The following is a 24,974-nucleotide window of genomic DNA, read 5'->3' as shown; positions in this document are numbered from 1 at the left end:
CATATACACAAATCTTGCAGCATTATTTGGAAGTGTCCATGATGATATGACTCATTTCTCAGCTGATATTGCAAATGCTTTGCAAGCTGGGGCTTTGCATTTTTCTCATCTTTCAATAAAAGTAATCAAAGAAAAGAGACAGTCTGGAGCATCAAGGAAGGAAGAACAACGGAAACACTGAAAGTTGAGCATATATTCCCAGCTTCATCAAGATCCACACATAACAATGTAAATTTGTTACATTGGGCTTCCTGGTGCTTTATGGCACTTCTAATTTAGAGAACTGACAGAAGTATTAAGTGAATGAAAAGCTGGACATGAGCCGATAATGTGCACTCACAGCCCAGAAGGCCAGTCGTGCCCTGGGCTGCATCAGAAGTGTGGCCAGCAGGTCAAAGGAGGGGATTTGCCCCTTCCACTCCACTCTTGTGAGACCCTCCCTGCAGTGCTGTGTCCAGCTCTGGGGTCCTCAGCACAAGAAAGACATGGACCTGCTCGAGCAAAAATGATCAGGGTGCTGAAGCAGCTCTCCCATGAGGACAGACAGAGAGTTGGGGTTGTTCAGACCAGAGAAGAGAAGGCTCCAGGGAGACCTGATAGCAGCCTTTCAGTGCTTAAAGAGAGCCTATAAGAAATATGCAGACAGACTTTTTAGCAGGGCCTGTTGCAACAGGACAAGGGATAATGGTTTTAAACTAAGAGGGTAGATTTAGACGAGATACAAGGAACAAATTTTTTACAATGATGATAGTGAAATACTGGAACAGGTTGCCCAGAATGGTTGTATATGCCCAATCCCTGGAAACATTCAAGGCCAGGTGTACAGGGCTCTGAGCAACCCGATCCAGTTGAAGGTGTCCCTGCTTATTGCAGAGAGTTGGACTAGATGATCTTTAAAGGTCTCTTCCAACCCAAACTACACTGTGATTCTATGATTAAACCCTTAATGTCAACATCTGAGAATGTTCTTGTTGTCATTTGAGCCTACTCAGCAGCGAAACACCCCGCAGTCGCTCACCCACACCCCCCACACACTTGGGAATGGGGAGGGAATCGGAGGGGCAAAGGGAGACTCGCGGGTTGAGATAAAAACAGTCCAACAACAGTGACAGAATAATACACTGACAGCAGTATCAGCAGGTAATGTACCATACAGCTGCTCACCACCCACCAACCAACACCCACCTGCTCCCGGCCGGCGATCCCAAACACAAAGGCCCCACAGCAACACCCCCATAAGTGAGAGCCTCTCCCAGCCCCCTCCTGCCTTTATATAGTGAGCACAATGTCACATGACATGGGATATCGGCCAATCCGGGCCCAGCCCTCCAGCTGTGCTCCCCCCCGCCCCCGCGCACAGGTGAGGGCACTGGGACCTGGGGAGCCCCTGGGGTCTCAGGGTGCTGCAGCTCCTCCCGCTGCCAGACCAACGGGAGCTCTAGTCCAGCCCAAACCAGGACAGTTCTTCAGCCAAAAGACAAAAAAAAACCCACCAAAACCAGAGCCAAAGAAAAAACCCACATACAGCCACAGAAAGGTTCTTCCCCATTTAGTTCTAAAACATAGCATGACATTTCATAGTTGCATGTAGAAAAAACTAGCCATTTATGCCTTCCACCTCTTGCTATACCTTTACAGGAAGCTTGGGTAGGTGGGCTTCCAGCAAATTCTGAAACTACTTGTACAGAAGGTGTCTGCTTTCACGATAGCCATAATACTGTTCACAATACCAGAGTAATGCTGTACTAAACAGCCATTGTCTGAGAAAACCAACATCAAATGAGAGCAAATAGACTTCCACTGCAGGAGAAGTTATTTCAAGGGCAAACGTAACAGATGTTAAATGGAGCAAATTGACCCAGGAGAAGTGAAATACTCCTGTCTGCATAGTAGCACAGGCCTCCCCCATGGGAGGCTACAAAGCCCCATAGACTCCCTGGGGAGGCTCAGGTCACCACCCTGAGATCCCAGGTCAGGCTTGACTGCTGTGGCAGCCCAGGGCTGCTTGAGCTCTAAAAAAACTCCAGAAAGGTGCTATGCCTGCTAGAAATTCCCACAAGAAAAAGGAGCCGTGGCAAGAAATGGGCAGAGCTCGATTGCAAGGGTGGAAAAAAGAAGACAACTCCTAACCTCTCTAACCAGCCATAGCTTTTTTGACTCTTGCCTCCCCATGTGGTCTCAGAGCAGGGGCTGCCTCCCTCTGCCCACAACTGATTTGCAGACTGAATTTACTTTATTATTTTCTCGTCATATGCTCAGGGTCCACCTTCTGCCTTTGTCTTTACTTCTCCCCCAGCTGTTACCTCCTCAGCATCTCATCAGCATACACTTTAAATCCCCTTTGAGACTATTCATAAAGGTGTAAAGAAACATAAATTCACAATTTTCCCCAAAAATATATTAGAGATTTGACTATTTTGCAGTGTACTAAAACTGGACTCACACAATGCGGCTTTGAAAAGGTCAAATTCTGTCAATATCCAGTTTCTAACTACATTATATTCAGCTGTGCTTATACTCTTTTTGTGTTCATTTTGTCAGGCTGTACTAACAAATGAGTTTGCTGATATTATTTATGGGATAGTAAATCTTATGTGCAACAACATAAAATTCATACTAATGAGCAGAAATCCATCACTGATCTGTATGTTCAGTCAAAACAAAAATAAATATCTGAGACTGTGAATACCAAATTCTTAATAAGTCCTGAATATACACAATTTGAAGATTAAATTATTCATAAAATTTCCACTGCCTTCAAATAATAAGTATATTTGACAAATTTGTAACTCATTTGTGCTTAATTTGTAAATGGAAAAAGGTAAAAATTGTCATATATGTGATTCTTGCAATTTATTTAAAATAATAACCTCCTAATTTTAATCAATTTAGACTCCTGAAAGTTTCTTAATGAAGCCCACTTCAATTAGTTTCAAGAAGATTTTATCACATTCCAAATTGATTTACATTGATATGATTTCCCTGCAGTCAGTGGAGCTAAACTGATTTATTCCTGATGAAGATCTAGCCTGCAATGAGGTACTAGAGATGGGTAGTGCAGGTAGTGCTCACTGCTGGCGGTACCTGTGGTGGTACCCCTGGGGCACGGGAGCTCTGGCTGGGAGAGAATTCATGCAGATATTTCCATCACAGCCTGGGCCACACACTGCTCCTCTGCACATCCGGTAAAAGAAGGGGTTGTTGAGTGTAATCCTGATATGGCACGGAGGTGGCACAAAAGAGTTCATTGCATCCATCTCTCATTTTATTTTGAGCATCTGAGAGTCACGGAATAGGAATCTGTGGATTTTTCCATGCTCCATCCCTTCAGCAGAGTGAGATCTCAAACTTTGCAGTGAAGATGTCACTCCTGTAATACACCTAACCTGTACTAACATGTAATTTCATTTTAACGGGCACTCAGCGAGGGATGCTTTATTTTTATATAAACCTTTTAACAAAATCTTTGCAATCTCAGCCAATTAATGGAATTGGAAAGGGAGAGGGAAAAGTGAACAACAGAAAGCAAAACCAGAAAGAGAAATGAGGAAATGAAATCCAGGAGGAAAATAACAGAGGAAAAGGGGACAATTAATAAATATAAGTAAGTATGAATTGAAGATGTTAATGAGTATAGTGGCACTGTGGTCATCAGCAGAGGGCTATAGCATTCAATAGAGATTGTCAGATTTTGTGATTAAAGTCTCCTAGAAAAGAGTTTGTCATTAGATTTCTGCCCTCACATCATCTTTCTTACCCTTACAGTGCTCAGCCATGCTGCCATTCAGTTCCCTGGGGGGTTTGACTCCCGGTCCTCTTCTCTTCTTTCCCCTCCAGCTACATTTCTGCTGTTTTTACCATCCTTATGGCTTGTGCAGAGGCACAGCTTGCCCAGCCAGGCCTTCTGCACCCAACGGCAGGAGTGGGCTTTCCTCTCTGTTACTCACAGATGATGCTAAAGAGAGCAGAAGGACAGCTGTAACACCCTTCCTGCTTCCCCAGTTCTGCATGAACAGTCCCCCAAAGGAGAGGGGATTCATTTCTTCCATCTCTTTTACTTACCCCTGTTGACTGCAACCTTTTCAGAGGCAAATGTGGGGAGAGCAGTTGGGTACACAGTGGTCTCCAGCCACGCCATGCTGGGAAATGATATGCATCCCTTGGGTGCATATCCAGGAGCCACTGCAGCCTGTCATGCACACTCTTTGTCTTGGAATTTATGATTAATAGTAATTTGCACTGTAAGTAATCTTGAGAGATCGAAACCTCTTTTTAACCACATGCTGTGTCCGTCCACCCCCAATCTAAATACACAAAATAAGGAGAGGGCTGGGAGGCACTGACAGCCGGGGTAGTTTGCCCAACACAGGTCAGTGGTAGTGGCAGGAGAATGCAGTTCTCCTGCCCTCCTCTGTCTATTTACTGAGATAGTCCCCCAATAAAATGAATAATTTATAGCTCTGCATATTGCTAAGCCATTACAGCTCTGGGCTTTTACTCTGGATCATAAAAGTACCTCAGAGGGTTGAATCAATTCTATTAAATGACATATCATCAGATGTCATGTGTGCCAGCGCTCTCCCCCACTCTGTGCCCCACACCCCTGCCAATGACTCACTGATTTCCAAAGTGAGAGAAAAAGAATGAGAAGGGAATAGTAACATTGCTTCTTTAGATCCCAATTACCAATGCACACCTTGGATTTGTCTTATGGATGGTGTTTGGCTTCTAGCAAAGTTAGCGAGTAATACTGCTCTATGTCAATGTGGGGGAAATCAGATTGACTGCACAGATCAATGGCTCAGACACAAAAGCCTTCTGCACGCAGGCTAAACAAAGATCTGTTAAAACAAACCATATAATCCATGTTCAGAGAGCTGAAATTCTCTGAAACAAGCTAGTATTTAAACCAGACCCTCAGTGTGAATAAATCTCAGTATCTTCAGCTGGAACTGACAGAAAAGATCTAGTGGATTTCCTAGAAAAATGACAGTATGCTATTCGGGAGCTGCCAGAGAATGAGGATGTTTCTTGTATTGATTGATGCTATAAAATACTCACCCACAACCAACTCAAGGGTACTCCTTCCAAGAACACAATGCTTGTGACTTTAGTGGAAATGAGAGATAAGGAGAAGATCCTTCAGGCAGCCTGGAAAGAGAGAAGCATTGAATTCCAAGGGCAAATGATAACAATTTCTCCAGACTTCAGCCAAAAGATACAAGAAAGAAGGAATTGGTAGAACTTTAAAAAGCCTTTGTAGATTTTAAATCCAAGGCTGTCATCTCTTCTGAAACTGGGAGTTCTACATGAAAATAAAGATTACCTCCTCTGGAATGCAGATTGAGGGAAACAGTTCGTAACAGATATTACCCTCGTTGTTGCCCCAGGGCATTCAGATGGATTAATTCGTTGCTTTTTGCTGGCAGAGCCTGGGTAGCGAGTCCCAGCGATTCATGCTCTGTGCAGAGGGACCAGTGAGAGTTACAAGCAGCCCAGCAAGTCTACTCCATCACAGGGACTGAGACAGATGGTCCAGCTGCCAAAGCTGGTGGGGCCAAGCATCTGGTAAATGTGTTGATCTAAAGCAGTTCTCAAGCAGCAGCCGCTGCTGAGGCTGAGATGAGCACAGTTTGTAGCTGCTTCCCTGGCTGGAGCCCATGGGGGAGCCAGGGCGGTATTGCCACAGCCTCTTCTTGGAAGCAAGCACCAAATGTTTTGGAAGATGAAGAAAAGCAGCCTCCCTTCTGGGCAACCTGTCAGGGATTGCTGATATCAGGGAGGGAGTCAGCGCCATGGAAGGTTACTGCTACCACTATTTCACAATGATATTTAGATTCCTCTAGAAAGGCTCTGGTCAGGCTTTTATTTTATTTCTTGGCTTTGTCAGTATCTTCTGTCTCTCCCTCTCTCTTTTGAATAAACAATGTCTGGTTTAAATATAACTATAGTTCAGCTTCTGACTATTCATAGCCAGAGATGAGTAACGATTTCCCTGGGGTACAAAGAGCACACAAGGAGCATTTACTAACCCAAAGCTGAGACGAGAGCTTTTGTGGCTGCATCCCAGCTAGTTTTAGACTGGCAGTGTGGAGGGCTGGGCATGTTTTATTTGGAGTCTGAGACAGCTTTTGTCCCCATTTTTCTGTACTTGTGTTGGTACCAAGTGAGAGGACACTGCTTAAGTGCCATGTAAATATAACCTTAATGATACCAAAGCAGAAGACGACTGGTGGGATGGGACTGAGAAAAAGATTACAGGCTTGCAAAAAGTACTACAGTTTTTTAATCTGCATGGACAGCCCCAGGAAAGGCCATGAGTCTACTATTAAATACTGCTGTTGTGCCCAAGAAAGAGAGCACCCATGATCTATGAGCCCTTATTAACCCAGATACCAAAGCCATTCCCACAAATGCAATAGGAGGCAGCACCTCAAATCTGTAGATACTTTTGACAAGTACGCTGCACCACTCTGGAGATATATTTATTTATAAGAAGAATTAATTTCTGTAGAAAACAAATACTGCTTGGGTGTGTCAAACCCAGGATGCTAGAAAACTACTGCTGACAATGCTGTCAGGAAAACTCTCCCAGTACGCCTTATGTGAAAGGCTAAGTGAGACAGCATGTTTGGTGGTCAGATACTGAGGATACTGGAGAATCAATTTATAACTGTAAACCTTGTCAGTTTTTACAGCTGAAAGCTTCTTCACCAAGAAATGCCTGCAATGTGGCCACCCTGCCAACAGCAGTGAGATCACTCTGCTTCTGCCAGCCTTTTCTTGGATAAAAACTTTGCAAATGAGGCCAGAGTTTGCCTATGCCTTTTAGTCATACAGTCTCCTCCACTCTACAGGTCCCTTCATTTCTGTGACTTTCGTTTTACCCAAAGAATTAAAGCTTGATATAGTAGATCCTGGTTTACACCTTAAGAACTGAGGAAATTTTTGCATGCTGATAAAATTTGACATGTTTTATCTGTGCCCTGCCATCAGAGTACTAATGGGAATCCAAATGTTTTTAGAACTTTTTAACTGCCACACAAACCGTCAGGAGAGATACCCTATCTTTAAATCAGAAAATAGCTTCTTTCCTGCTATCTTATCAAACAGCACCACAGTCCTACAAAATGTATCCCAGACAAACTACTAATGGCGAGATGTTTACATATTAGATGGGGAACTATGAGACCTGATTTGGGTAATCACAGGAAATGAGGGAAGCAAAGTGTGGTGGAGAAGGAGTTCCAGAACTGATCTGAAAAGGAAAGAAATCTGGATATGAAGGCTCCTTTTAAAAGCACCAGGAGCACAGATAACAAGGCTTGATGAATCTGGGTGGAAGAGATGTAGTGACCATTGAAAAAGTGATTATATTACTGGTACGTTTAAGATCATGACAAATTTGTTAATTTTATTTGTCAGTTTGCCATTTCCCCATCATTTATGTTAAACAAAATATTTAACAGTTTATGTAAGTGCAGAGAAAGAAAAGCTGAGGATTTGTGAATTAAAGGAAGCACACATGTACTGTATATATTTATATACAATACACTACCCTGAGATAGAACAATGGTAAAAGTCAACAGATGTTGTTTAAAAAAAAAAAAAAAAAGAAATTAGAAAGTTTTGGAGATATTTATGCTTCTAACAATCCAAGAATATTGGCATATAGAATATAATTATATATAAGCTTATAATTTTCTGGTTATTCTTTAAAAGGTGTAGTTGATCCTTACTTTGAGAAAGAAATAATAGTATTAATAATACCCAAAAGCATGGCTCTGATCCTCAGCCCTTGGTGTTTTAGTTATCTCTTAGAGGAAGAAAGGCACTGCTCTGCCCTATAAAGTCCATTGGCCACACTCGTCTGACTGGACTTTATTCCTCTCACCTCCTTTTGCTCTTGTGTTTTTCTCACTTCAGCTGTCAGGTATTCATCCTCTCTAATCCTCCACATCTTGCTTTGGTTTTGACATGGTGAAATCCCACCTCCATCCACCCTGTGAGTGCCAGCCATTGCTGCCCACTTTTATCTTTGGCCAGAAGCATCTTGCTCCTTTCTCCTGTGCTGCCCCCAGGATTGGGCGATGTCTGAGACAACCATCTCCTTAACATCTATCCTTAAAACCCCTTTGCTTTGGTGTCTACAAGGCAGCCTGACACTGTTGAGATGACTGGTACATGGATAACTTTGTTCATCACCTGCAATAATGGTCTTGTTCCTTCCAACCTGTCTGTATCCATCTGACTAACATGGCATGTAGAGTTCACTCGTATTAATTCTTTTGCATTTGTACAGCCCCTGGGACAAACCTCTGACCAGAGCTGGGAGGCAGCACCTCAGTAGTCTGTATATTGCAACATAAGTATATGGTCTTTTTGTGTAAGAAAGCCCACTCGTGATCTGAAAGTTTAAATATAGAAAAGACAGAGTGTTTTATCCTTGCCTTACAGAATATCCACTTGGATTTAGGAACCAGCTCAGAGAGCCTTGTTCACTCGCTGAGTTCAGCATGGCTGTAATGTGCTTAGTTACAGTCCTGCTCTTGAAAAATTGATTCCACTTTTAGAAATATTACCGATTCTAGGGGTATTCACCACTGCAAATATAAGAACTATTGCAAAAACCTGGAAACCTCGATGATCTTAAGCATTCTTTCCAACCTGAATATTTCTATGATTCTGTGAAATCATGAAAACTGTGGTTAGCTTTATAAATGTGCTCATCAAGTGTTCTAGTTCATGTGAAGCGAAGGAGCACAAGCACAGGGTATCTGCAGGCTCATTTCACACAGACTGCTCTAGTCTAGGAATATCTCAGATGAAGTTTTTTATACTTATTCAAAAAAACCCATTGGAAACAATATTAAAAAAACCCCAGCCTTTCTCAGCATCTCAGTCTTTTCTGGTTTAAGTACAACTGGTTTCCCATAATGCTCTTCCTCCTCCTGCTGAGTGGACCGTGGCCAGCACTGAAGGTACACCCAGAACTTCACACCTGAAACTGAGCCACGTAGCCATCAAGGCACCATGTGCCCTAAGACCCCTTCGTCCAGGACCATAAAGTGAAGGGGTAACAACCCTGTGAGTTCCTTGATAAACAAGCCTTTGGAAGAATCTACACACTGGTCGGCAGGTGTGGGCCAACACTTCTGGACCTATCTGAGCTGGCACCAGGCTTGAGCAGCCGAGGGGAGCGCCTCTTTCCTGCGCACAGCCCTGCTGAAGTCCTTGCTGCTGTTTCATCCCGCATTGCTAGCTAAAAGGTGCTGGCTGAGAGGGATGTGCTGCACACTGTGAAAAGATTTTTAAAATCCAATCCATTTTCTTACCTAAACTATAGGAAGCATAGAGGGGTAGAACAAGAATGATGGGAAAAGAAAGAAATCCCTCCCTTCAACTTTAAATGGTCTTTTAAAAGACTGTTTTTAGTGTGTATGATGTTTGGATTAATATTAGGGTTTATTCTTTGCCTGATTTTTGTTACTATGTCACTGTCCATTGCAGGATCAGGTGTGGGAGCATCCCGTGACCATTGCACCATGTGTCGGGCTGCTTATTTCTATGGGAGGGGAATGTGGCAGGTCCAAGTGGTAGTGACAGAACCCAGGAGCTTCTCAAGCCATGGTACCTGCTGCCATAAGCACCCAGCACTTTATGCTAATCTTTTTATGGTAAAAATTTAAACTAATATGTGAGTATGCAGTCATAAAAACAGAAAGCAATTAATAGAAACCCAAATGGACTTACAAGGCACTCTTCCTCATGATACAGAATAGTTAAACATGACTCTACATATTTGCTGGTAAAAGAGAAGATAGGCGAAAAATACATGGCATATGTTAGTCATATCACTTAGTGTACTCATTAAGGATTCTCATATGCAGTGGTGAGGAGTGAAGTATAAGGATGTGAATAGAAAAGAGTAGAATAGAATAGAAGTAAAGTCACTCATGAAGCGAAGAAAACCGGCCAGTGGCCATAAATTGAAATATGACCATGTCTAGGTCATGGTGTACCATAAAATTAAGAGACCTAAAACTTCAGAGAAAGAAATCTGTTTGTGTTTTTTTTTTTTTTTTGTTTGTTTTTTTTTTTTTTTTTTTGGGGGGGTGTGGGGGTGTTTTGTTTTTTTGTTTTTTTTTTTTTTTTTTAGTTTGAAAAATACTAGTTTTTAAAAGGTTCTGTTAATCTTCATCTGGACGCTAGATGGGGATCTTGAGTCAGCCATGCAAGAGACTCCTTCATCCTGCTTTTTCTTTATTTTAATCTGTTTTATCATAGACAAAGTACATACAGTACAAGTTTACTCTTCAGGCATTTATATTTTTACTAAGGTTTTTTTTGGGGGGTAAGGCTAATCTACAGTAAATAAATATTTACTTTTAAACATACGAGTTTAATTAAGGTTACACTGAATCTTTCAAAAGAGAAGGGAATGCATCTGGAACTGTAGAGCACATGCTCTTCTTCATCCTAATTATTTGTTTAGTTCCGATGGCACATTGCAATTGTTTTCTCACTTTTCAGTGCAGGATGCTGTTTACAGTGACAATTGTCTACTGCTGTGTAGCAGATTCTGACAGGGGGAAAGACAGCAGAGTCGCTTGCTTGCGGCAGTACTAATGACCCAAGCATTGTTATTTCCATAAATGGGATCTTTGTGTGCCAACTAAACCTGAGCACTACAACTGTGAAAGCCACTTTCCTTCAATCTTCCCCAAATCTCCGTATGACTCGTACACACGATAATAAATTAATCTCTCTTGTTAACATGTTGTTGTTTGTTTAATAAGTACCTCTTTCTTTCATGCGATGTCAAGCTCAGCCATAAAATGTGAATCATATTTTGAGCCATTGTCTTAAATGGTTCCTTTCTTGATGGATTCTTTTCACTAAACTGGGATTTGCAAACTGCTTTGCAGAGTAGCAGATACAGCACTGACCTCAAGCCTTCAGACACTACTACAGACTGGCCTTAACTAAAATGAGTTTGACTGTCTCAGCTCATTTCATAGGGACACATACACCATATAACATATAGTTCAGGATTACTGCCAGTCTCTGCCCAGAAGACACCCGGAAAGGAATTAGTGAAAGGACCGAATGACTTCTTGCTGCATCTGTAGAGACAGGGTATATCCAAGGTGAAATGGGATCATTGCTTGGGCACCAGAAAGCAGAAACAGTAAAAAAACCAACCCTGCAGTGGGGCTGTTGTTCTCAGTGTCTCATGCCATTAATGTTGGAACACTCTGTACTGAAACATGCCGGTGGAGAAATAATTTGTGCTGCAGAGAAACAAGCCAAACACCGAATCAGTTCTTTTAAAAGGATCAATTTTTAGAATGTATTATAAATAAACAATTGTTTCTTGATATGGGGAATGATTTTATTTGATGGCACACAGTGCTGCTTCTGCAGAGCAGATTGCTCTGTCAGAGCAAAGGGAAAAAATAATATATTAAAGACATGAGATGCATGAAAAATGTCATTAAATAAGTCTTTACTAGCCTTGAAATGGGGATGGTTTGCATAATTGATTAATCATAAGGGGACATTTTTGGTCACAGAAATTATCATTAGTAGAGCTCCAAAGTTAAATAATCTTTATACTAATAAAAAATGCCATTTTCGCCTCAGATCTTTCCAAGATCTCTTCTTTCTTTTAGTCTCTCTGACTTTGAGAGGCCTTAATAATTGAACGATATTTAACTAGAAGTATGGATGATGAAACCATTGTGAGCAATTTATCCCCACGGCACTCTGCAAGAGCAGCAGCATGCTTGAGCCCAATTCTGTGAGCTTGGCTGTGATGCTCCACCTGCCTGCACCAGCAGTTTGGATCTGGGCTTTTCCCTCTAAACTTCATGCAGTGGATGCTCCCTGAACTTCCTTCTTTTAAATGAAAAATATAATCATACCAAGCAGCATCTTTGTGCATCCTTTTTCATTCTGGTGTTGAGAGGCAACTCTCCTGATTGTTCCAAAAATTATTCTGACAGATAATTTCACCTCCTTGTGAAACTGTGGGCTTGACGAACATGTACACACACTTTGTGAGACAGTTTTCAGTCCTTTAGGATGAATGTTGCTGCATCTAATTCAGAGATATAATAATAAGTATTTTTTTATTGCCAAGAATTTAATTAAGGGAAACAGCTTCAGATACAGAGTTCTCAGAAGGATTTTCTTTAGCCTGCTTTCTTTAAGGCTGTTTTACATTGAATAAAACAGGGATTGCCTGGAGCAGGAATGGGTTAACCAAGGCTTGCCAGATGTCATTTTATTAATGAAAAATAAATGGAGTATGGGTCCTATCCTGGTCCCACACAATGAAGTGGTCATCTTCTCTACTTCTCATTTACTGTAAAGCCTTCAGGAAGTACAAGCAGTTGGAAATCATGTCCACGACAAAAGGAGGAATGCAGATTTTTGGCATCATACGAAAGACTTTCCTGTTTGGTATTTTGCTATGGCCAGTTTAATTTGCTTTATTTAACTGGGAAATGATCCTTAAATTGAGGCATATAATGCCTTCTTATTACAAATGTCCTTCTCAGGTGATCTCTAGTCAGGTGTTGCAGTATACTGCAGACAGGAAAACATCCAATTTTTCAATGTGAAAATAGGGAGGTATTCATATACCTTAGTAACATATTGTAATGGCTTCCAAACATGAGCATAAAATTGGGATAAAATTAATCCCAGCCTGTAAAACTTTCTGATTTGTGTCTGTGTATATATATATGCAGAACATAATATATATGTAAACACAAGCTCACTATTCACACTAGTTTATATATATACTGAACATAATTACACAGAATTGAATATTGATATATATGGGAAATACATTGTGTAAGTATTTAAAGGACAATGCAATGGACATATTTAAGAGAGAATTTCACATCTTGATTGTTGTACGAAATCAAGATTTCCTTCATGAGTAATAGTGGTCATATCTATAACTGAACTGCAATGTGAGGAACTGTTTTCTAAACCTGTAGTTATACTTAGCCAAATTCAAAGCTGAGTCTGAGGGTTTTGAAGCAAAACAGATTTTCAGTTTCTTACCAGTTGTTTTTAGCAGACTGAAACCAGAGCAATACAGAGGTTTACATCTTTTGAGATTCCATGGGGTAAATTTATATATGCCTTTGGCTGTAAAGAACACAAATGGTGATTGCTGAATACCACAACTAGTACTCGAAAAGCCTTTATCATCCTCCTCCAAATTTGCATCTATTCTTTATTAACTATTAACTATTTATTAGTTCAATTTCTCAATCTGAGTTATATGTATATTTTAATTACTTGAGACTTGTTTCATTATTTCATAGATGTATAAAAAAAGTGTATTTTAATCCTGTATATGTTTTAAAAGATCTCTTCCATAAGCAGGGATTTGTGATTTAGGCAAGATTTTTTGTGTGCGCTTTTTAAATCAAGCTTTAATGATGGCTGTATTGGAGTTCCTCTTTCTGCTTCTGTTTTGGTACTCTGATTTTCTGTATCAGTCTGCATTGGCTACTCACTATTATCAAATATTTGTATGAACAGGAACACATTACAATGCTCCAATATGCTCAACCAGTGTGACATATATTTATTTTGCATTTTGCATGTGAGGTTTTGTGGTAATTTAGTCGCTAGACCTGCAGCTGAGATTTGCTAACATGGTATGCCTGCATTAGAGGTTCAGAGACACCCCTCCCTTCTCAATCCACCTGCAAGTATTCTTTAATAACAATCCTAATAGCTCATTGAAACCTGTGATTATTTTTTTTCCCCAAATTAGTTGTTCAACAGATACATCCTTTCTTCCACTTCATCTTTTCCTTGTGTGCTCTTGTTCAATAAAGCTTTCCACCTTCTGTATTTAGGCAAGTTCTGAAAAGCATACTTTAATTTTGACAGGCTCAAGCATTTTTCTGAACTTGGTGTGAATATTCCCAGGAAGTGAATAATTACTTAATATTTACATTATGAATGCATGACAGCATGCATACTACCATGACATTTAAAAGAGTAAACACAGTAGTCATTTTTGTCCAGCCCTGGAAGAAATGGTGTTAGGGGAAATACTTCCTCTTAAAAATATGAGGTTATCATGGTCTCAACCCATATAGAGTACTAAAAATCCATTGGATAGCAATGACTTTCAATCACAAAAAAACAGGTTGCCTTCAGACTAGTGACCTAGATAAGATGGGATCTGTATTCTATTATCACTCCCTAAACTACCTAGCCATGCATGGCACTTTATCACCTTTCATATCCCAGTGTGTTATAATATGCTGCTAGATCATATAGCACAAGATACTAGCCTAACATGTTATTCCTGTATTTATTATGCTCTATATTTACTATGCCTTTATGAAAGAGATGTCTAGCCTACTGGTCTTGTTTCAAACTGTAAGAAAAATAAAAATAAAATAAACGGGACTTTCCCTGAGGCAGTACAATTAAACCCCCAAGAGAACAAAATTTCTCTTCGGAACTTGTGGAGCTCCATATAGCCAGACAGGACTTACTCCCATCTATCTCATCATGCACATTCTCTTAATGTGTATTAAATGTACACTGCTTCAGCCAGCTGCTAATTCAGGAGCCTGAGTGAATTGTCCAGGGAGGGAGCAGAGTATCTCTACCTGGAAAGACTGGTGCTGTCCACAGCCTGTTAAGTTAACCTATCAATAGAAAGCCCACGTTATTTCTGGCACAATTCTGTTCAATACAGATACTTTTCATGGAAAATCTGTTTCCAGTACTGTGCACATGCCACTATCCCCTCTCTTGTCATAGTTCAATGCTGACATAAATCTTTTTCTAATAAAATGAACTATTCAAATTTTTTCTTTACTGAATGATGTCTGAAACAGATGTATTTTAATCTGCTGGGCATAGAAAATGAAATTTACATGTCAGTGAGGTCTTTCTGGTTAATAAATGTTTTAAAAGAGAGAAAGCAGGAAGCTAAATATATGTAAAACTGCAGTGCTTTGCATAGGGTGTTTTTAGCAGAAAATACAATATTTTAATACTAAATTATACCTTATTCATGAGACAAAAAGTATACATATTTTGTAATAACAAATATTGTCCCTGTAGGGATATCATATAAAACACTGGAAAGAATTCTGATATCACCATCAATACTTTCCTTGTGCTACTCCCATTAATATTTCTTCTTTTTTTTTTTTTTTTTTTTTTTCATGTGGGAACAGCATCTGCACAAAGCATTTTGTTTATTATCTCTGTGTGTGTGTAATTTTGAACTCATTATGTTTTCCTATTATTTTAGCTGTTTACATAGCACCAATTTTAGTACATTACTGCAGCTTTCTCTTACTCTGAGAAATCCGTTTCCAAAGCCCAATGAAATCAGCGGAGGGACCCCAATAGCTGAGGTTCACTTGCCATCAGGGATGGAGGTTAAAACAGTGAAGTGTCCCCTGGAGATTTGGATGGGTTTCCAAATAATCATGAACACTTCTAAAAATAGCTGGATATATTGTTGAAATTTTAAGTTTCCTATTACAAGGGTGTTACTCATTTTGTAGCATTATTTAGTAGGCAGACAAAGAGCATACCTATTAAAAATAAAGATTTAAACCCAATTTACTTTACTCTCTGAACTGCTGCCAAATTTGATAAAGATGCAATGGCAGAGTAAGCCTAAATTGCTTGTATGGAAAGCCCACAGACAGGAAGGTTGCCTGGCTGGGCTGTACCATGTGCTCATGCCCTCAACCACGTCCTTGTCACAGACCCTTTCCCAGTCCCTAGGAGAATAAATAATAATAATAATAATAATAATAATTAATAATAGAATGAAATAATATAATGAAATAATAATAATATAATTAAATAATAATGTAAAATAATCTCCCCATGCTCAGTACCCAAGGGATTCATCCCTGGGAAATAAAGCAGTAGCTGAGATGACATGAACTGTACCTAAAGCAGGACAATGCTGTGAGAGAGTCTCTTTTCATCAGAGTCAATGGCTGGACAATGCAAGAATTCTCTCCTGAACACACCTCTTCTTCTTTAAAAAATGGGATTTCAATACCACAGTAGAAATCATTCCCCAAGTGTCTCAATAAAGAGCTCAGTTGTTATCTCATCCTGATTAAAAAGTGCTTGAGTCTGTATAAGTTTTCAGCCAGAGAAACTCAGCAGTGATGTCCAGGTTCATTTTTTAACAATTAGCAGCTCTGAGCCTCAAACTGACAGATTACCTCCGTTTGGCAGTATCACCAATAGACAGGGAGTTGTGAAATTGTAAGACATTATTGTATTGTTGGTAGCCTGAGTAAATCTAAATCTTTTCAAGCTTTGCTTCAGTGGGTTAATTCCAGGACCTGAATTACAACTGCAATTTGAATTACATTGCAAAGACTGAACTTACTCACTTTAGCAAAGTCCTTTTTCTTAAGACTTATGAATTCCAGTTATTTTGAAATCCTGAAATGTTCAAATCTTTTGATACCTTTCTTATTATTTCCAAGGAAAGACATGTAAAGGTTTTCACTGACTTTCCCTGCCAGCACCTCTTTATTTAGGTAAGTGTGTTTCTTTGACTCTACCTTTATTTTGTGGTATCTCAGCTGCTGCTACACACAGTGTACATCCACAGGGGCTTTTTATTCTCCCAGCCCTAAACCTGAGACATTAAAATAGCAGAAGAAAAAAACCTTGCCGGAATCAGAAAATAATAATAAAAAGAAGATGGACCAAAAAAATGTTCTGTGTATATTTAGGACAATTGAAGAGACTTGGCAAAAACAAAGATAATTTCAATTTGTCTCTACATATTTTATCTGGGAATTTTAAAAATCTCAACTGACTTGAACTAATTAAGTCTCAAAGCTTGATGCTGAGCTATATAAGGCAGGACAGAGGACATCACGCATTTTGTTGGGGAACGAAGTGAGATGTGATTGCATGATTTGCTGGGTACAAAACATTATTCAATATTGCATTTGTGAATAAAGATACACATTCCAGTTATACTTTAACCAGTAGGACTGATTTTTTACCAAATACAAGAACAGCAGTGACAATAGAGAAAAAAGATTCTGCAATGAAGAATCTTATAAAATAATTAATTCCAACAGTAGCATGTTGTTAAAAGAAACCTGTATCTGACAATCATACATATAAGATCTTATTTAGAGTATAAGGTCTATTATTGTGCACTGGCTTGAAACTATAGTTTTTCAGGTTATCGAGGTATTTGTTATACATTCCCCACAATATGAATACTGGCTAATTGTTACGAAAGGCAAAAAACCCATAGGTTAATAATAGCAGTTCAAAAGCTCAACATTTTTTTTTTTTTACGAGGAACAGCTAAATGAGGCTGTGGCCCTGCAGTTGTTTGAAGTAATCAAGGACCTTCAATAGATAAGTCCTTATTCAGTTTCTCACAAGTATATGGAACTGAATAATCAGTCTGGAAATTGGGTATGTACTGTTCAGATTTCAGCTCGGTTTCTGAGAGCTTCAGTTTTCTCCAATGTAGCACTAGGATTTTTAAAATCTCATCAGATAAATTCTATCTGTGGAAAGTAACACTCTGCTGTGATGATGCATAATTCTGCATCTTTGTATTTCTCATATAAATGAAACAAAAAGAAAGAGAAACAGACAAGATCTGTTGCTAGAAATGTTTAGTGTTCCACATCTACCAACTGCAATTTTCTTCTCCCAAACTGTATTTATGTTTTGCTTTATCCAGCCTTAAGGGATTGAAGTGATGGATCTTCCTACACTTCCCTTCAGAGAGTGTTGCAAAGTATAATACACACCACTGTTCAATGTTTTTTATGTGAATTCTATAAATCTGATATACAATCTCTTATTTGTAAGAACCCCTCATTATGCTGGAAAAATATATGTTATTAATACTTCCGCCCAGTTATGCTAGCCTTAATTATTCTTACTGACGTATATTTCCAATGATTTTAGAACAACTGAATGCTAAGAAAATGTGTTTGCAAAACAGAATTTTGGTCAAAATATCTGAGGAGATTATTTTTACTTATTCTGTCTGGAGAGGAATTTAAGATTTGGCTCAGGTTGAATTATGGATGTAAATACCTTATGTGACTTTTCAGCTCATGTGCTCTTGTAGTATTGGGTCTGTTTTTCTGTGCTGTTTTTAGGTTCTCAGATTTCTCTTACAGTAAATTCCTGGTCATTTTGTGATATAATACAAACAGGGGTAATAATAGAGGAAACCAAGATTCAAATTCACTAAAATTTGGATTAAGTTGTTCAGAATCCATAATGTTTCAATATCTATAACTCTACATGCACTGTGTTCCTTATTTATTTGCAAATTCACTTACTCCCCTGCTCCCTTCCTGTTATACGTGCCTTCAATCTCTCAGTGTAGTGCACTTCAGCCACTGATGTACTGCAAGAAATGCCTAATGCAGACCCTGAAGAATGTATTGGAATTGGCTCATAATTACATTTAAACACATATTATTAGATCTCCCTCTGATTACACATAAACTGTCTCCTGTAACCATTTGAATCTGTGAAGCTGGAAGGGCAAGGCTGCCACATTCACTGATTCCAGTGGGATTTAGATCTCCAAAAACCTAATGTGTCTCAGATGTGAAAGAAGGGAGGCTCTGACCAGGACTGGTGAGTAGTATCACTGACAGCCACATTATATCATAACTACCCCGAATCGGGGAATGTTCATCACACAGGACACCCTCACTGGGGGAAGTGAGAAGGAACTGGAATGTCATTCTGAGATTCAGGGTCCATGATGTTACACAAATGCTTAATGTCCATAAAATACAACCTGGAGACATCAGCGAGCTATTTTTTGATGCTTCCCTCAACACAAGCAAGGTTTTTCAGAGGTTGTTTCAGAATCTGTTTTTCTTGTTAAGGCTTTAAATCTATGGCTTCTTATTTCAATCTCACTTGTTGATATTAATCCTTTTTTTAACCTTCTGTCTGGTTCCTTTTTTTTTTTTTTTCTGCTCTTGGTTTATTTTTTTTTTTTTTTAATTATTATTTTTTTTTCCCCCCTCAATTAAAGATATTCATCAGTGCTGCATCTGAGTAAACAAGCAACCATTTCCCAGGAGAAGCCACGGATAGTTCTGCTTTCCCCCAGGCAGGGAAGGAGGAAACCTCAAAACCAGAATGAGTTAGACACCACTGGCAACACCTAGACACAACCCTTTGCTCATACATTTGCGGCATTGCATCCTGGATTTTTGAAACTTCATTTACACATAAGACTATGAGAGAATAATGTCTCTGAACTGCCAAAACCACCCTTTCTTTGGTTGGCTCCACTCAGAACAGCAGTAGGTAGATGTGTTTGGAAAAGAAAGAGAAGGGAAGTTTCTCCCAATTAGGTGGGCTTTGACTGTTGAGTTTTGTATGTGAATGTCATTAACTTCATGGCAGGTCATATGTGAGGCATGCTGTGGTGTAGCCCAGGCAAAAGAGAGACAGCATGGCTGAGAGTGATGACATCTGCCTCTGTCGTGACTTCAGAACAGAAACATGTATATGGATCCTTTTTATTTGGGAAACCAGAAGCAGAATGAATGTACCATGACCACATATCTACACATCATCTTATAAATGTGCAGGAAGATACTGTTCTAAATGGAGTGGTTGTAAGTTTTACTCGTTTGCTACTGGTCTTTCCTTTGCCAGCATTGCCTCCATGCCAGCAAGACCTCTACCTGGCAGTATTTAATTCAGGGCCAGGATCTGGAAAAACAGGAGGCCAAATGGAATGTCATTAGCTCTACATTTGCAAATTTGCCCAGTTTTGCTCAAATTACTTTCCTGCTTCCTAGTTTGTCTTCCCCTTAGCACAGAAAAAAGGGATTTAGGTTGTCAGAGCTGTACTTCAGAGGCATCCCCAGAAAAGCCTCTACAGAGGAAAAGTGAATGATCATACCCTATCAGGATCCTTTCCAACATAAGAAAGGATAAATTAATTTTTTTCAACCCTCGTCAGGTTCCACAGTCAAATAAACAGCACCTGACAGTCTCTGGAATCAAAGATAGAAAGTCACTAAGGCCTGGAATTATTATCCAGGACACTGAACATTGTCCTGTTGCCCCAGGGACATTTTCAGTCACTGAAACTGATGCCCTTCAGGTGCCACATCAAGGTCTGAAGTCTGACTGACTGGTGTCTAAAAATTAGGAGCACATGCTGCTAGACACTATTTTCTATCTATCATTTCTTCAGTAATCTTGGCCAGAAATGAGAAGTTTAGCAATCAGACAATAGTTGGCAAGAAAATTAATGTCAGGAGAGGATTTATTGAGTAAGGACCCAATAAATGTATGCTTGAATGATTCTGGCAGTATGACTTTTCTTAAGGAAAAATTACCAATAATAGATATTTTTCCCTAATTTTCACCATGGGAAACATACTTCTCATCTGTGGAGTGTTTAAGAAATTTTTCTTAAGAGTATCTAGGACTTCTAATTGAAGCAGGGCAAAACTGAGTTAACTGAATTATCTGGTATCTTTATTCCTTTTTGGTAGTTTGATAGTGACAAATCCACATCCAACATTCAAATATAATGACAGTTTATGCAGCATGAAATAGTACAAGCTAAACCAGTTGGAGGTAATCTTGGCTAATCAGATAGAATAACATCCACAGTAGTTAACTGAGTTCTTAAGATTGCTTGGTATTTGCAATGGTAAGTCCAGTCAGTACTGGATTTTCATTGGAAGAACATGGTATCCAAATGCTGTGGTCCATGCCCTGCAAACTTGCTGTTTGTTGTAAGGCCAATGTTATACGCTGTAAGAGAAAATGAATGTTAGATGTGCATAATGATAAAGAGGTCACATCCTTAATCTGATGCATCATTTGCTGATTCAGAATTATTTGCAATTTCTGGCTCAGCGAAGGACAAAAAGAACTTGTGAAGAAGGAATAGATAAAGTTTGGAAGGTTGAACTTTGCATTCATTAGACTAGATTAAAAAGAGATTTATCTTTTTTTGTCAAAACTGCGACATCGTTATGTGAGACAGCCATATGAACTATTTTCTATGGAATGTTTTGAATACATTTTATTTGAATGTGGTAACCTTAGTTAGAGATCTGCCTACAAAATATAGCACTTGATCATCATTTGGGAGAAGGAAATGCAAAGTTTTTAAGTCTAATTCCAAACATCTTAAGTCCTAAAGAATTATTGAGATATACTTTTAAAATCTGCAGTCTGAATTCATGCTGTTGTTTAGATGAGAACCAACCATAACATTTGGATACAGATCAAGCAAGAACTCTAAATCTAAACATCTTTGGGATCATGTTTTTTACCCACGTCCCTATATAACACAATCACAGGCTCAGCCCTCCTGAGTTTTAAAGGGGTGAGAAATGTGGGGAGAACAGCTAAAAATTAGCTTAAAGAAATGACACCTGTATATTACTTACTAGAAAGACTTTATCTCTGTGTCAAATTCTGTACTTTATTTGTTTCAACAGTAGAAGTTATTTCTATTTCCTTTCTTCTGCTACTCTACATTAGACATCCAAGCTTTGTTCTCTCTCATCTAAGTGAAATTGTATCTCAGGGAATGCCAATAAAGTATGTCTTCTCCAGGCAAAGAATTTTTTGTCAGAATATATATACTGGAGTTCAAAGTCAAAAGCCTCATTACTCTAATTTCTATTCTGAATTCTGAAATGCTGTTACCATTTCTTAGTTCTCAGTTTCAAAGGAAATCTTGACTTATTACTTAAGAAGTCCAGTTATTAGTCCTCAAAATAGTCTTTGCAGTGACCCACCTAGTGTCCACCAAGAAGTAATGTCTCAATGTTAGATGACCTTGCCTTTCCCTAATGTATACCAAGCACATTGAAAATGGTTCCAGCCTGCACTGTCCTGGGTATGATGGGGGCCAATAAGAACAGACTTGCCTGTATAGAAACAGTCCAAAAGAATAGACATTGAACAACGGAGCTGGAATCAAGACAACATATCACAAATTAAAACGGTGGAAGATTTCATCAGTACAGGAGTAAAACAGCCTTTTGGAGCAAAAAGAAAAGTTGTCATTTGCTCAGATAGTAGTCTACTCATAGTTTCTCCTGAAGTGCCTCTTCAGTAGCTCAAGGCTTCAATCACTGCTTTACAAAATGCATTTGAAACAATGATATTGAATATATTTTTTGTATAATATGCAATTTTTTTTAAAGCCCTCTGGGTAAAGAACAACAGTTCTTCAAGAGCTAAGGAGGACTTGATTCTCTCCCATTTTCACTTGTTGCACAGCTGTGTAACTTTGTAGATTTCATGGTTGTTCTTTTCTATTCATGTCCATGTAAGTGCTTCATCGAAAGACTACTGTATCATTGGAAAAATTTTGATTAACTTCCACAGCCTTTAGATAAGGACATAAATGAAAGATGAATTCTCTGAATCATTGTGCTTCATTATTTCTATTACAATTACGGCCTTGATCATGCTGCTTCTGACATAGGGCATAAAAAGAAGGACACATCCTCCAAACATTTATTCATATGAAAGCAATTTGCAGTAAGAGTATTTTAAAAATAATATCAGACCACAAATATTCCAGATCCACGCATTCATTCATCTATTAAATTAATTTAATTACATTCATATGGATGTGGATAAGGATTTTCCTTGGTTTTGTTCTACGCCTACTGAAACATTGGAGGGCCTTGGCTGACATTTCAAGCAAAATACCGAAGATAGGATCATCTTACTTGATGTTGTATTCTGCCAAATTGCACTTGGATTTCAGAGTAGATATTTACTTTTTACAAGACACACAGGGAATTAGAAGTATTTTCTACTTATAGAAAGTGACTACAGCTTGAAGACGTGCAAGTTGTCAATTTATCTCATGCAATGTATATTGCGGTACGTCATAAATTATACTCTTCTTGGAGGAAAGGGCCTCTTTTAATCTTAGAAAGTAATGTACAAGACTCACAGAACCTTTCAATTATATCTATTAGGGGAGCTGAGTCTACAAATCAATAATAAAATGTGGATTTCTAGCGATAGTCAAATGTAGTGGTGAAGAAGGAATTTTTTAGAATCTCCTAAGTATGTAGATACCATAAATTAAATGTCAAACAGCATAAATCCTCCCTGAGCAGGGGAACAGGGGAAAAAAAAGGTTGCATTTTAATTTTTCCTGTTGATTGTTTTGATATGTATGTATAAATGAATATGCTATAGTTTTCTAAGTATGCCATTGTAACATATGTTGAAATATTTAATTTTATACTGTGAGAAAGTTTTGGTTTTGCATTTGAACATATACTGTAAGAAGAAATTAGTTGAAAGGTAAAATCATGGCTACTTTTGCTAGCATCTATAATCAGTTTGAGATATATCTGTTGGAAGCCTGTGAAAGAAGCAGAACTCGTCTGAGGAATGTGCGCCTGCCTCTGGAGGCTCTTCCCTCAACCAGGTCTATGCTGTGCCCACTCTTTGACAACATCCTATACTGAGACTTCATTGTGTTGTCTTCTAAGAGAATATGATTTTGTTTTGTAACATACTTATTGGTACAGAACAAGCCAGAGAAACCATGGTACAATTCTTTTATAGTCAGCAACAGATGGGTATGCCCTTATGAGTTTGGCCATTGGGATTCCTGGGTTGGTGATATTTGTGGCCTGCTAGGTAAAAATCAGAAGTAAATTTGTATGAAAAAGCTAGCTGTGGCATTTAACAGTAGGTGAGCTTGTATACAGATCCTCTGAAGTTGCCAAATGGGAACACAAGTTTCTTCTGCAATGATAAATGCAGAGCGACCTCTGTTATGGCATGTCGTATCGCTGTGCAAATGTCTTGCAAGTTTTGAAGCCTTGTACTTCAGTTTTGTTAGCCTGTTGGAAGAAATCTCATTTAACTGGCATTTTTACATCTACATTAATTCTTTTAAAACACTGAAGTGAGTGTTCTACAGCTATGTAAAGAAACGCATTATCAAAGCATTAAGATATGATTAAACTGACATTTTCTTAAGAAAACGAAAGGAGCAGGAAAAAGCCATTCTAAAAGGACTGAGTGCTACATACTCCAGATATTATCTTCAGTGCTTACTCAGGGATCTTTAAAGAAGCTTATTACCAAGTACCCTAAGAAGACAAGTGTGGATGTGTACAGATCAGAGGAATGCAAGTTAATGCACCTGCCAGATTTTACTATCATACAAAGCATGTCAATCAGCACTCAGACCTTGCGTTTAAAAATGTGTTCCCTCAGATTTTTTTTCGGTGCTGTATCTCACATAGCTAGAATTTCCTAGTCAGTAGCCATCCAGTGTTGCAGATATCATAAATTATGCTGCTGAATATATATCTCACTGAAATTAATGTGAATAGTTCTTCGTTAGCCTCAGTAATGGCCTATACAAATACTAGTAAATACAGTTGCTGTGGGTACATATATTTAAGTCTTCCTTCTATTTTCGATAGGACGGAAAAATAATATTGGTAAAGTATAAAAAATAAATCTGTTCTAAATATGTTTTCTTTAAGAAATAGAAATTAAAATGCATAGTGAGTTGAACAGATCACACAGCTTATAACACATTAAAGTAACATTGTTTGAAGCACAGATACTTGATAGCTACCTACAGTTCATATCCCACAGGGACATTTCTAAAGTGATGCATCAGTTTCAGCGTGGCCTTCATTAGGAAAAATATGATCAGAAACCCCTCCTGAGAGCTGAGAGGTCACCAGCTGGAAATGCCTGTAGCAGAGGCGGGCCTGGTGTACCAGATCATCCCATGAAGGCTGCAGGCTGGGATGCTGCAACCACGAAGAAGACAAAAGTAGAAGAGAACTTTTGAGAGATAAAAAGTATTAGGGCCATCACACACTATGCTAATAAGGTCTCCTTTGTTGCCATGTACAAAATTCTGGCATTGGTATCTAAAAATAATTAAT

This window comes from Tyto alba, unplaced genomic scaffold (genome assembly GCF_018691265.1).
Source record: "Tyto alba isolate M040663 unplaced genomic scaffold, T.alba_DEE_v4.0 Super-Scaffold_9, whole genome shotgun sequence".
NCBI classification, from domain to species: Eukaryota; Metazoa; Chordata; class Aves; order Strigiformes; family Tytonidae; genus Tyto; species Tyto alba.
The sequence above is the reverse complement of the archived record's forward strand: the minus strand, read 5'-3'. Positions refer to the sequence as shown.